The following is a 10862-nucleotide window of genomic DNA, read 5'->3' on the forward strand; positions in this document are numbered from 1 at the left end:
CAACCAAGTATTAGAAATGAACACATTTATTTTCTGTTATCTAATATGTCCAATTACTTTTGAGCCCCTGCCACGAAAGAAATATGTTAAAAATGCTTTAGTTCCTCACATTTTTCTTCTCAGCTCTCAGCGAAGGCGGTCGCACTTTTCTCCTCTTCTGCCCTTATCTTCCCTGCTTAGCTTCTTGTGTCCTTGTCTTGTCTGAGTTTCTTACTTCCCTGGAACACTCTCTCACAGTCTGTGTCTAAAACCTAAAGAGAATTATGGATTTGATCAACTGGTCTCTGAGTGCTATTGACACCCTCTTCTCAACGAGAAGTTTGGGCTCAGGAGAGCCTGAGTGCCCTGGAGGGACTTTCCCTGCTGGATACACAATGGACGGGTGGCAGAAATGGAGGATCGTGTGCCTGGCGGGACTGTCGATCGAGGACGCTGAGGATATCTACCTATTCGGAACCATGATAACAGGGTTCTTGCTGATCGGAGCTGGCTTGGCCCTGGCTTCTCGGAGAATTAAGACAGCGGAACCGGCTGCTCAAACCCCCACAAAGCTGCCCGCTGAGATTGGATTGACTGGACGAGACGCGGCTTCTCAGAAAAGGCTCACAGACGGGGACATGGTCAAGAGCTCGGAGGCTATTGCGGCTGCAGTGAATACTCAGAATAACATCTCTGAGCGGATACTGGGTCACATCAGGGAAGAATCAGCTCAAATCAACAACTATGGGCGAAAGCTGGAAAACATCACGGATCAGTTGGCTGCGGTCGCGAGGTCTCAGAATCTGCTCTGTGAGCAAAAGATTGACAAGACCACGGAATTGAAGGTAAACAACATCATGGAGAAACTGATGGCTATCCAACGGGAGATGGAGAGATCAGTGTCGGAGTGCTAAAACAAAACAGCTCGAAATTCTCATGAGCTGTTGGAAAGAAATCGCCATCTTGATGCGGCTACCCCTCCGGTGCCAGCTGCGGGCTCAAGGCTGGAGCCGAACAAAAACAATCCCAGATAAAGAGTGTGTTGACACTGTTCCTCCCCATTCAAGGCCACCTGGGTTGGCTGGAAGACTGTTTACTTAGCCTGGCAGGGCGAAGGACACTGTCTCAGCTTGACTCTGGACATACACACACAAATACACATACACTGATTTGCACACACTGATCCCCCCTCCCTTTCCAAACGCCTTCGATGCTTGTGCCCTACCGGTGAAGATGGTAGTCGACTGGACCAGCGCAGGCATGCTGCAGGACCGGAAGCGCTGTCTACACCGGCTCTCTCTCACCCTTTCCCCGCCCTGTTGCTTGTCTTGTGTTTCTATGGTGTATTGATAGTCATGTGCTTTTTGTGCTGAGGTGTTTTTCTGTTATCAAACTGTTCTCCCACTAGGAGCTCAGTCTGAGTGGAGTTTTTTTTCTCCTCCTCTCTCCTCATGTTACATATTTTCGTTGTTTTTTTTCTTCCTATCAGCCTACCTTCTGACATGTCTCCCCAATGTGATGTCTGTAATGTTGGTCAGAAGGTTCCTTTGTAAGTGCGCATGCGCCATTAGCGTGCTGCCTGCTGTAACCCTAATTTCCCTCGGGATTAATAAAGTATATTGATTGATTGATTGATTGATTTTTATGCAATCTGTTCAACCCACTGAGTTTAAACTGTACAGAATGCACAGAACCAAAATGCCTGGTGTTGAGGTTTACTTCTTCTTGACCTCGCCGATCCGTTTTATATCCCAGCTGGAGAAGAAGAGTCAGATGAGGCTGGAGTCTTTTTCATCAAAGCTTTATTACCAATGCGCACTGGGAGATCACACTACATGCAGTCACAGCAAGCATCAAGTGGATCTGAGGAGCTTTTCCTCATACACACACCTATATAGAGTAAGCAGGGGGGCTGGAGGGCTAATCAGTGATTAGCTGATAAATATCATTTAGCTAAAGTTGTTCATGAGACTAAAGTCATCTAACTTTGGTAATGTAAATATAATATTTACAATATTAAAGTTAATTTATATTATTCATTATTAGTAATTACAGCAGTGAACTTGAACTCTGTGTCAAATACTGAGCTTCAGTAAAGATTCAAGTTGCAGTTATTTATATTTCCTATCACCTTAAATTTTCACTAAGAGACAAGTATCTTTTACAGTGTATATATAGATGTATTATATATATGAGACACATATTGTTCTTTTAATACATCGGCATTACTAAATGTGTCTGAATCCTTACATATATGGGTAAAAAGAAAATTTACGAGCTGTGATAACTGTTTCTGATAGAATGGAGAGTAGACTGATATATTAAATATTCCTTTATTGGGTGAGAAAATCATACCATGTAATAACTGCTTTAAGTCATAGATATCAGAGCCTTAAACAGGCTGACTTCTGCTAAATGGGTCAAACTGAAAGTAAGTATAGAAGAAAGAATGTATACAAACACATAACATCCTTATAAAATATGATGATCAACTTACCTCAAAATATATAAAGCATATAAACAATTACAGCAATATGATGCAACAAACACAGCAGTACTACTAATCCAAAATACTCAAAGCTTCATAGAACTGAAACAAACATTTATTTTTAGCTCCATTCTGCTGCTGATACATACTTTAGGTTTCTGAATATTAAACCTGTTACTGCCTTTCATAGTGTGTAACTTGAAGGCCCTGAGTACTTTCTCCCACACTGAAAACACTGGAATGATAAAATCATTTGAACATTACCTAATAAGACTGATTCAGGACAGACAATTAGTTATTTTAAACTTTTCTAGCAGTCCTTCACAAACAGGGAACAGTCTGTCTATTCTCTCCATCTGTCAGCTGCTGCTGGCTCTTCCTCCTCCTCTTCCTCACACACTGCTGAGTTTGTCCTGGTGGATCATCAGGGGTGCAAAGCCTCACAGATGATGTGCAGCAGTGGGTCCCTCAGTCTGTCCAAACTCTGGACACTTGCAGTTGTCACACATGAAAATCAAATGTGTGATAAGCTGCAGGATTCAAACACAAGTGTAACTTATAAATACATGTTCATACTTTTATTCCACAATCAGAGAGAAAGAAAACGAGAGAGAGTGCAGGACAGACCGACAGGTGACAGTCTCAGGTGTATACACTGCTACAAAACAGCACAAGACAAGTAGTATTTAGTGTTTGTGTGCAAGGGTGCAAGTCTCCAGTTTGCGCTGTGTGTGTGTTTATGTGTGATTTGTTTTATTAAAGCTATTAAAGATGGAAGTTTTTCGTTTTTTTATGATATGTAGCGAGCTTGACGCTCAGTGTCCTTTTATTCTTTTAACTCGTTGTGCTGTGTTTTTATTTCAGTGAACGGAGAATGTGCCAGTGGCCCTGGGACCTCAGGTGGTTGGTCGTTTTCACACTTTCCTTTGTACAGCACTGGGTGCCGGCTGTAGTGATTTTCTTTTCGTGTGATTTTCTTTTGGGTCCGCGGCTGCTGGTAAGTCCCAGTTCCATGATTGTTTTAATGTAATTTTAGGACATTGTCAACAATGACGCTACATTTAGTATTTTCTTAATGTTTTATTCTTCATTGCTCTATAAATATAAATAAAACCTTATTAATATTTGAGCCAACCTGCCTCTCTGTGCATCCCCGAACCTGTGCAAACCTTGGTTTTTATTATTATATTATTTTATTCTCAAAAGATTTTATATTTCCTGGGGGTGAAATTCCCCTAGGTGGCGTTGTCATTTTATTAATTTTTATAACCCCGCCGACCACTTGGTCACACATTCAAAATACCATCAATAAAATGCACCTGTGTTCCTTGTCGATAACATACGCCTGCCCATACCAGAACCCCACCGCCACCATGGGCCACTCAATCCACAACGGTGATGTCAGCAAACCGCTCACGCACACGATGTCACACACACTGTCTGCCATCTGCCCTAAACAGTGAAAACCGGGACTCATCTGTGAACAGAACGCCTCTCCAACGTGCCAGACACCATCGAATGTGATCATTTGTCCACTCAAGTCGGTTATGACGACGAACTTCAGTCAGGGCCAGACCCAGATGAGGACGAAGAGCATGCAGAATAGCCTCCCTGAGACGGTTTCTGACAGTTTGTGCAGAAATTCTTTGTTTATGCAAACTGATTGTTGCTGCAGCTGTCCGGGTGGCTGGTCTCAGGCGATCATGGAGGTGAACATGCTGGATGTGGAGGTCCTGGGCTGGTGTGGTTACATGTGGTCTGCGGTTGTGAGGCCGGTTAGATGTACTGCCAAATTCTCTGAAACACCTTTGGAGACGGCTTATGGCAGAGAAATGAACATTCATTTCATGGGGAACAGCTCTGGTAGACATTCCTGCAGTCAGCATGCCAATTGCACGCTCCCTCAGAGGTTGCGACATTTGTGGCATTGTGTTGTTTGATCAAACTGCACATTTCAGAGTGGCCTTTTATTGTGGGCAGTATAAAGGCACACCTGTGCACTATTCATGCTGTCTAATCAGCACCTTGATATGCCACACCTGTGAGGTGGGATGGATTATCTCGGCAAGGGAGAAGTGCTCAGTAATACAGATTGAGATAGATTTGTGAACAATATTTGAGAGTCATGGGTCTTTGCTGTATGTAGAAAATTTTTCAGATGTTTGAGTTCAGCTCATGAGAAATGGGAGGAAAAACAAAAGTGCTGGGTTTATATTTTTGTTCAGTGTATTTACAAGAGAATATTGGGAAATGCGATTCTGGGTAGATTTGGCAACAGGGAAATGGCGACTGCTGCAGGAGACGGTGGCTCTAGGGAACTGGATCATGGAGGAAGTCACGTTGAGGAACAAAAGAATGAGGGATTCTGCAACAATCCAATCCAACTTTATTTATAAAGCACTTTAAAATACCCAGCACAGGACCCCCCAGAAAAGTACAGTAAATAAGTTAAGAACAGAATAAAACAAAACAGCAAAAAATAAAACACAAAACATAAAAATTAAAGCAGCCCTATATTTAAAACAAAACAAAACAAGATAAAACAGCATAGAATCAACTAAAAACAACTAAAATAAAACTAAAACCAACATTTCTCAAGGTGTCAAAGGCCAGGGTGAAGAGATGGGTTTTCAGAAGTGATTTAAAAACAGGCAGACTGACTGTCAAGCTTCAGTTCAGAGTCCACTTTGACCCCCAGGTTTGTGACAGTTGGCTTATTATACTGGGACAAGGTATCTAAAAACACATTGGGGGTCTCAGTGGGGCTACCAGAAACCATCACCTCAGTCTTTTTGTCACTGAATTTTAAAAAGTTAAGAGACGTTCAACCCTTAACGTCATCAAAACACTGAAGTAATGGCTGTAGCAGATGGAGGAGGAGTTATTGCTTGAGTAAGGAGCAGGTAACTGAGAAGAGCTGCCTAGTTACCACCATGGACAGCACGGACGGACCATGACCATACACTCAAAAAAATAACTCTTTAAATGAACAAAAAAAAATCATGGAAAGAATTTCCACGTGATTAAATTGCTTTATTTTAGCATTATGCAATTCTGTAATTCCAACTTAATGTACTCAAGTTGGACCAACTTAATTAATGATTGATGAATCAACGTATTTACTGCATTTGAATCCAATATAAGATAATAGTGTTGATCCAACTTTAAGGGTTTTGTTCCAACTCAATTCAGTAGGTTTTCTCCAACTAATGTACTAAATTTGGTTCCAACTTAAGTTAATTGAGTTGAACCAACTCATACAAATTATGTTAGTCCAACACAAGTGTTTAATGCAAATAGAAAGCCATTTAATAATGTGGAAATTCTTTCCATGATTATTTTAAGTTCATTTAAAGAGTAATTTTTTGGAGTATTTAACAAAGTCTAGATAACATGCATTGCACTATTACAACATCTAAAACTTAAATAAAAAAAATTGTCATACAGATCTTTTTGTTTTCTCCAATTTATTGGATTTATAGCAAATTTGAAGAATACATGTAATGCAAGTTATATCACAGGAAAAAAAAGTAGTGGACATAGTGGAAACTACAATGAACGGCTGAATCAAATGATTTTGAAGGTCAAAGAGATGCACTTTTAAAAAAACAAATATCACCAATTTTGTGTATCTCAAAATGAATAAAAAATGCATGGTATCATCTGTCTGCAGTTCTTTCTGGTTCATGTTCCAGATACATGGTGTAGCTGTTGTACTGGCAACATTTCTCAACGTGAAAGAAGAGTTTTGAGAACCTGTACTTTGTTGGACAGTTTGTGTGCATCCAACTCCATAAAAATCTTCTGCAGAACCTCAAAGGTGTACCTTAGTTCCGGAGGGTAGCTCAGGTTTAGTGAGTAGACCAGACCAAGCAACATTGCCACTGCAAAAGCCACATTGCCCAACTCACCCATCACTTTCACCCCCTCTAGAACAACCATAACATCCTGAGGGTCATCGCCAGGCTCCGCACCCTCTGATCGAATGACACAGATTCCAAAGACTGTCTCTGCTATGGCAGTGGCGATGCTTTTGTCAATGTCCTGTGACAATTAAAAAAAAAAGAGATAGGTAGATAATGATTTTTAACTAATGTCCATTGCATACAGTTTTAAAAGCACCCATTTGTTTTTACATTAATGTAAAATACCTAAAAGCTTTATTCATTCAAACTTTATAATAATGTAAATGTAATCTGCCTGATACTTTTTCTGACTCAAGACAATCTAATTCAATACCTCAACAAAGTCCTGTCTTTTAAAATATTGAGTTGTGATAGGGGTGGCTGTGGCTCAGGAGGTAGAGCAAGTCATGTACTGGATTAATCCTTGGGTTCTCCAGTCTGAATACCAGAACTTACCATGGGTAAGATACTGAACCCCAAGTTGCTCCTGATACATCCATCAAAGTGTGAAAGTTACATAGAAATACTTGTATGAATGTGTGCGTGAATGGGTGAATGAGGTTATTATAATGATATTATTATATGACATTAGTTCTGTGATGATATTATTTTATGAGGTTAGTATAAAACACTCAAGAATGGTGCGTGCAGTATCTAGTGAGAAATATAAAGCCCTTACTTTTCCTATTTTTAAAAGGTAATTTTTAAAGCCACAATCTTCTTGTATGTAGCTTTTTATATGTAGTTTGAGCCTATCTTTGATCATCTCCTTAGATAAAGATACAGGCAAATTAACATACCAGGTAATCCTTCACCAGCTTCTCTGGATCTTCATTCAGGTACACGCAAAGACTTTTGAGGATGCATTCTCTTCTGACTTCAACAGCAGCAGTCTTAATACACAGAGGAAAAATACATAAATTACCCAAATATACTCTCACTCTCCACACACACACATATATATACACACACACACACACACACATATATATATATACACATATATAAACACATATACATATATATATATATATATATATATATATATATATATATATATATATATACATATACGTATATCTATCTATCTATCTATCTATATATATATATACACAAATACAGATATATATGGAAATCCATTTCAACAACCTAGCAGTGGGGTTAAAGAACGTTTTGTGAGAAATTTAGAGGCTATTGTTTTGCAGTCTTTACGCATTTTAGACAAATCTGTCATTGTAATATTATTATATATATTATTATTTTAAGTGAACCCTAAGTAATTAATGACTGGACTCAATCAATCACTAAGACCCTTTCAATATTTTTAGCCCAACTACATTCAAATCACAAACTTGATGATGGCCAATGATCCCTTTCATCAACGGTCACTTATGGGGTTGGATGGCAGCTGCATCCTGAAACAGATTAGATAAATCAGTCCCACAAATTTCAAATTAAAAATGATCACCTTACCTAAAATATCATTTCACAATTAAACATTTGTTATCTTTACAGGAGGGCACTGCAAGTCTCTAAGTTTATTAAGTAGACAAATATTTTATATCAAAAAAATTAAAAAACAGAAAAAATTATCTGTTCATGTTTGGTCTTTCCTCCTCAGTGTACTAAAAACATATATCAATTGTTAAGTAAACTACTGTGCAAGAGTTGCAACTTACGAACTTACACATTTCAACAACCCATACGTAAAATGTGTATATATCACAACAGTTTCTGTGGTAGAGCCCAACTAGCTTATCTGCAGAGGTTAAGTTATAAACAATATCTACATTTGAAGTAGCTATGTCTTTCATATTAGGCTTTTATACTTGTACTAGCTTGACATTGTGCTATATTGTTCTACTAACGTGTTAGCTAGCGAGAATGGCATCAACAGACAGATTAAAAAAAAACAACAAAAAACCCAAATGTGAATAAATATCACTGAAAAGAATAGACAAACTAATGTACGACCAGAGGCTGCTACCAGGATACTACATGGTGAGAAATTTAATGTTACTTCATTACAGTTCATGATGGCATGTGAAAATTCTTGCTGATTGGTGTCTAAAACCCGCTTGGTGTTAAATTAGTGATTACTCATGAGATGCTTCAGAGGCAAAAATGAGATGGAGTGAAAATGTCCTTTAGCTCCTGCACTAGGAGCCTGAAAAGCAATTCAACTTGACTGAGGACAATGGTAGCTGCATAGATAAAAGTCCAACATTCGATCAGTTCATTTTGTTATTCATGTTTTTATTTATTGCATCCACATTCTGTTTGACATCACAAGATTGGCAGTGAAGCATGGAGTTTACATGGTGCTTTTCCAAGTTTTCCACGTGCTTGCGTAAGGCTTGCTTCTCCTCCTGCAGTGAACGGAATGACTTCACTTCATCTGTTGAGGAGAGCAAAAGCATTTCACACATTTAAAAGATGTAGCAGGAGGGCTGTATTCTATTGTTAAGTGATGTGCGTGTAAGTTTCGGGCATACCTCGGAGCTTAGTGAAGATTTCTATGTTTCGCTCTAGGATCTGCTCCAGCTGCGTGGCGCGAGACTCCAAGTCAAAAATCCACCTCCTCCGTCATCTCTAGCAGCACCTTTTGATCTTCCAGCCACCGGATAGACTCCTGCTCAGAGAAGAACAACGAAGTTATAAATTCACTGTCAGGAGCTGCAATTTATCTGGATTCATACAAGTATGTATGAGAAAAAGAAAGAAACAAGGAGAGCTGGAGTGTTTTCTAACCTGGAAAACAGCTCTGTGGTCCTCTAGTAGGACCTGCTCCTCCATCTCCACCAACTGTGACACGGCCTCATGGAAGGTGAAGAGCTGAGGAGACACTTCTTCCTCCTGTGTTTACAGATCCAGCAGCAAGATCCAGATTTAAACAAAGGAGATCAGGCATTTTTAAATAGCTACTTCTAAACTATGGCTTCTTTCCCTTTATACGTCACGATGTCTCCAACAAACAAATATTCTTGAAACTTGAGTAAAAACCCATGTTTATTATTTGGGTTTTAAACCAGACTGAGTTCTTCCATTTGTGTTATTATTATTATATTATCTCACTTTTTTGTATGATGCATTTTAGTCAAAAATCTAATTTTCTTAAAATTCTTAAATTAAATGGACTTAACAAAAAGCTACAGCACAGAGATCATTTCTGAAATCTGGTTATCAGTGGACCTCACCTTCATCACTGATAAATAAAAGTTTGAATGTTAATCCAAAAAGAAAACACTTGGGGTGGTGTAGGGGTAGTGAAATACGTGGCAGCTGTGATATGGTAAATGGGCTGGTACTTATTTAGTGCTCATATACCAGTATCTTGCACTGATTGCACCTTGTAGGAGCCAGGGACTGAACTACTGCAGCTGCAGCAAGTTCCAGATGCAAACAGTCTGATTTGTGCTTCAAAGAATCAACTGTGAGCACTTACATTCTGCTCACAGAGAATGTCATCTGACGATGATGAAAGGAGTATCCGACTCTGGCTGGTTCTTATGACTGTACCAAAAATACTTTTTTTTTTTTTTTTAAAGAGCATTAAAAATAAATGACGAAAGTACAACTTATTTATAAACTACTGTTCACCTCTTTCATATCAAAGAAGTGTATATTTTGCTACACATAACTGCCACCTAAAAAGATTTAGTAATTTACTGGTTAATTACTTATGTTCAGTGTAAGAGGTGGGTGATCAATTAGACTGTTGTTGTTACACTTAACCTTTCAAGATACGATGATAAAAACATTGTTCAACAAAGGCTTAAAACAAAAGGAAATCAGCTGTGTACTCAATTCATATGGGCATAAAATAAGGTAAGTCTGCATTTCAACAGTTTCCATGACAACTCTCTAAAATTACAAAACATGCAGTTTTCCTTTAATATAATGTAAGTCTGTTGTCTTTTAACAGTGAGAGGCATCTGAGACGAGTTTTAAAACTTCTAGGGTTGAAGCGAAGATGCCCCCAACGACCTTTTACTGAAATCACGTTTCACCACCACTGTCGCTAGCTAGAACGAATTGGCCAGACAAGAATAGTGCTGATTTGGTTTCGTACAAAAGTAGATTTCCTTCTTTGATATGTAACTTTCACAACATAACCGCAACTTAATATCACACAACTGTGGCAAAAATATGAACAAAAGGGAGAAAAAGTTAAACTTACCTTGTGTCGTTAGGAGCCTGGACCGCGGTAAAACTCCGGTGAGGTCAATGACCTTGCGCTCTCCCACTGTCACACGTTGATGACGTATTTGGAAATCAATTCGGATGGGGCATGACAACAGCGCCACCTGCAGGAAGATTTTCTGAGACCTGACATTTTTCCGTCTGAGTCTGAGACCTGACATTTTTTCATGTGAGTCTGAGACCTGACAATTTTTCGTGTGAGCCTGATACCTGACATTTTTTCGTGTGATTCTGAGACCTGACAATTTTTCGTGTGATTCTGAGACCTGACAATTTTTCGTGTGAGT

The 10862-nt window shown here is 39.1% G+C and overlaps 1 long non-coding RNA gene across 1 annotated transcript; it reads right to left on the reverse strand.

Annotated features, from left to right (window-relative positions):
* Positions 1-8629: 8629 nt before the first annotated feature.
* On the reverse strand, positions 8630-9397 carry LOC134639457 (uncharacterized). The gene is made up of 3 exons (XR_010095356.1): positions 9124-9397; positions 8868-9004; positions 8630-8770 (listed from the first exon to the last, which is right to left on the reverse strand). It is a non-coding gene; the product is annotated as an uncharacterized LOC134639457 (long non-coding RNA).
* Between the last annotated feature and the right edge of the window lie 1465 nt (positions 9398-10862).

Source organism: Pelmatolapia mariae, linkage group LG12 (assembly GCF_036321145.2).
Source record: "Pelmatolapia mariae isolate MD_Pm_ZW linkage group LG12, Pm_UMD_F_2, whole genome shotgun sequence".
Lineage (NCBI taxonomy): Eukaryota > Metazoa > Chordata > Actinopteri > Cichliformes > Cichlidae > Pelmatolapia > Pelmatolapia mariae.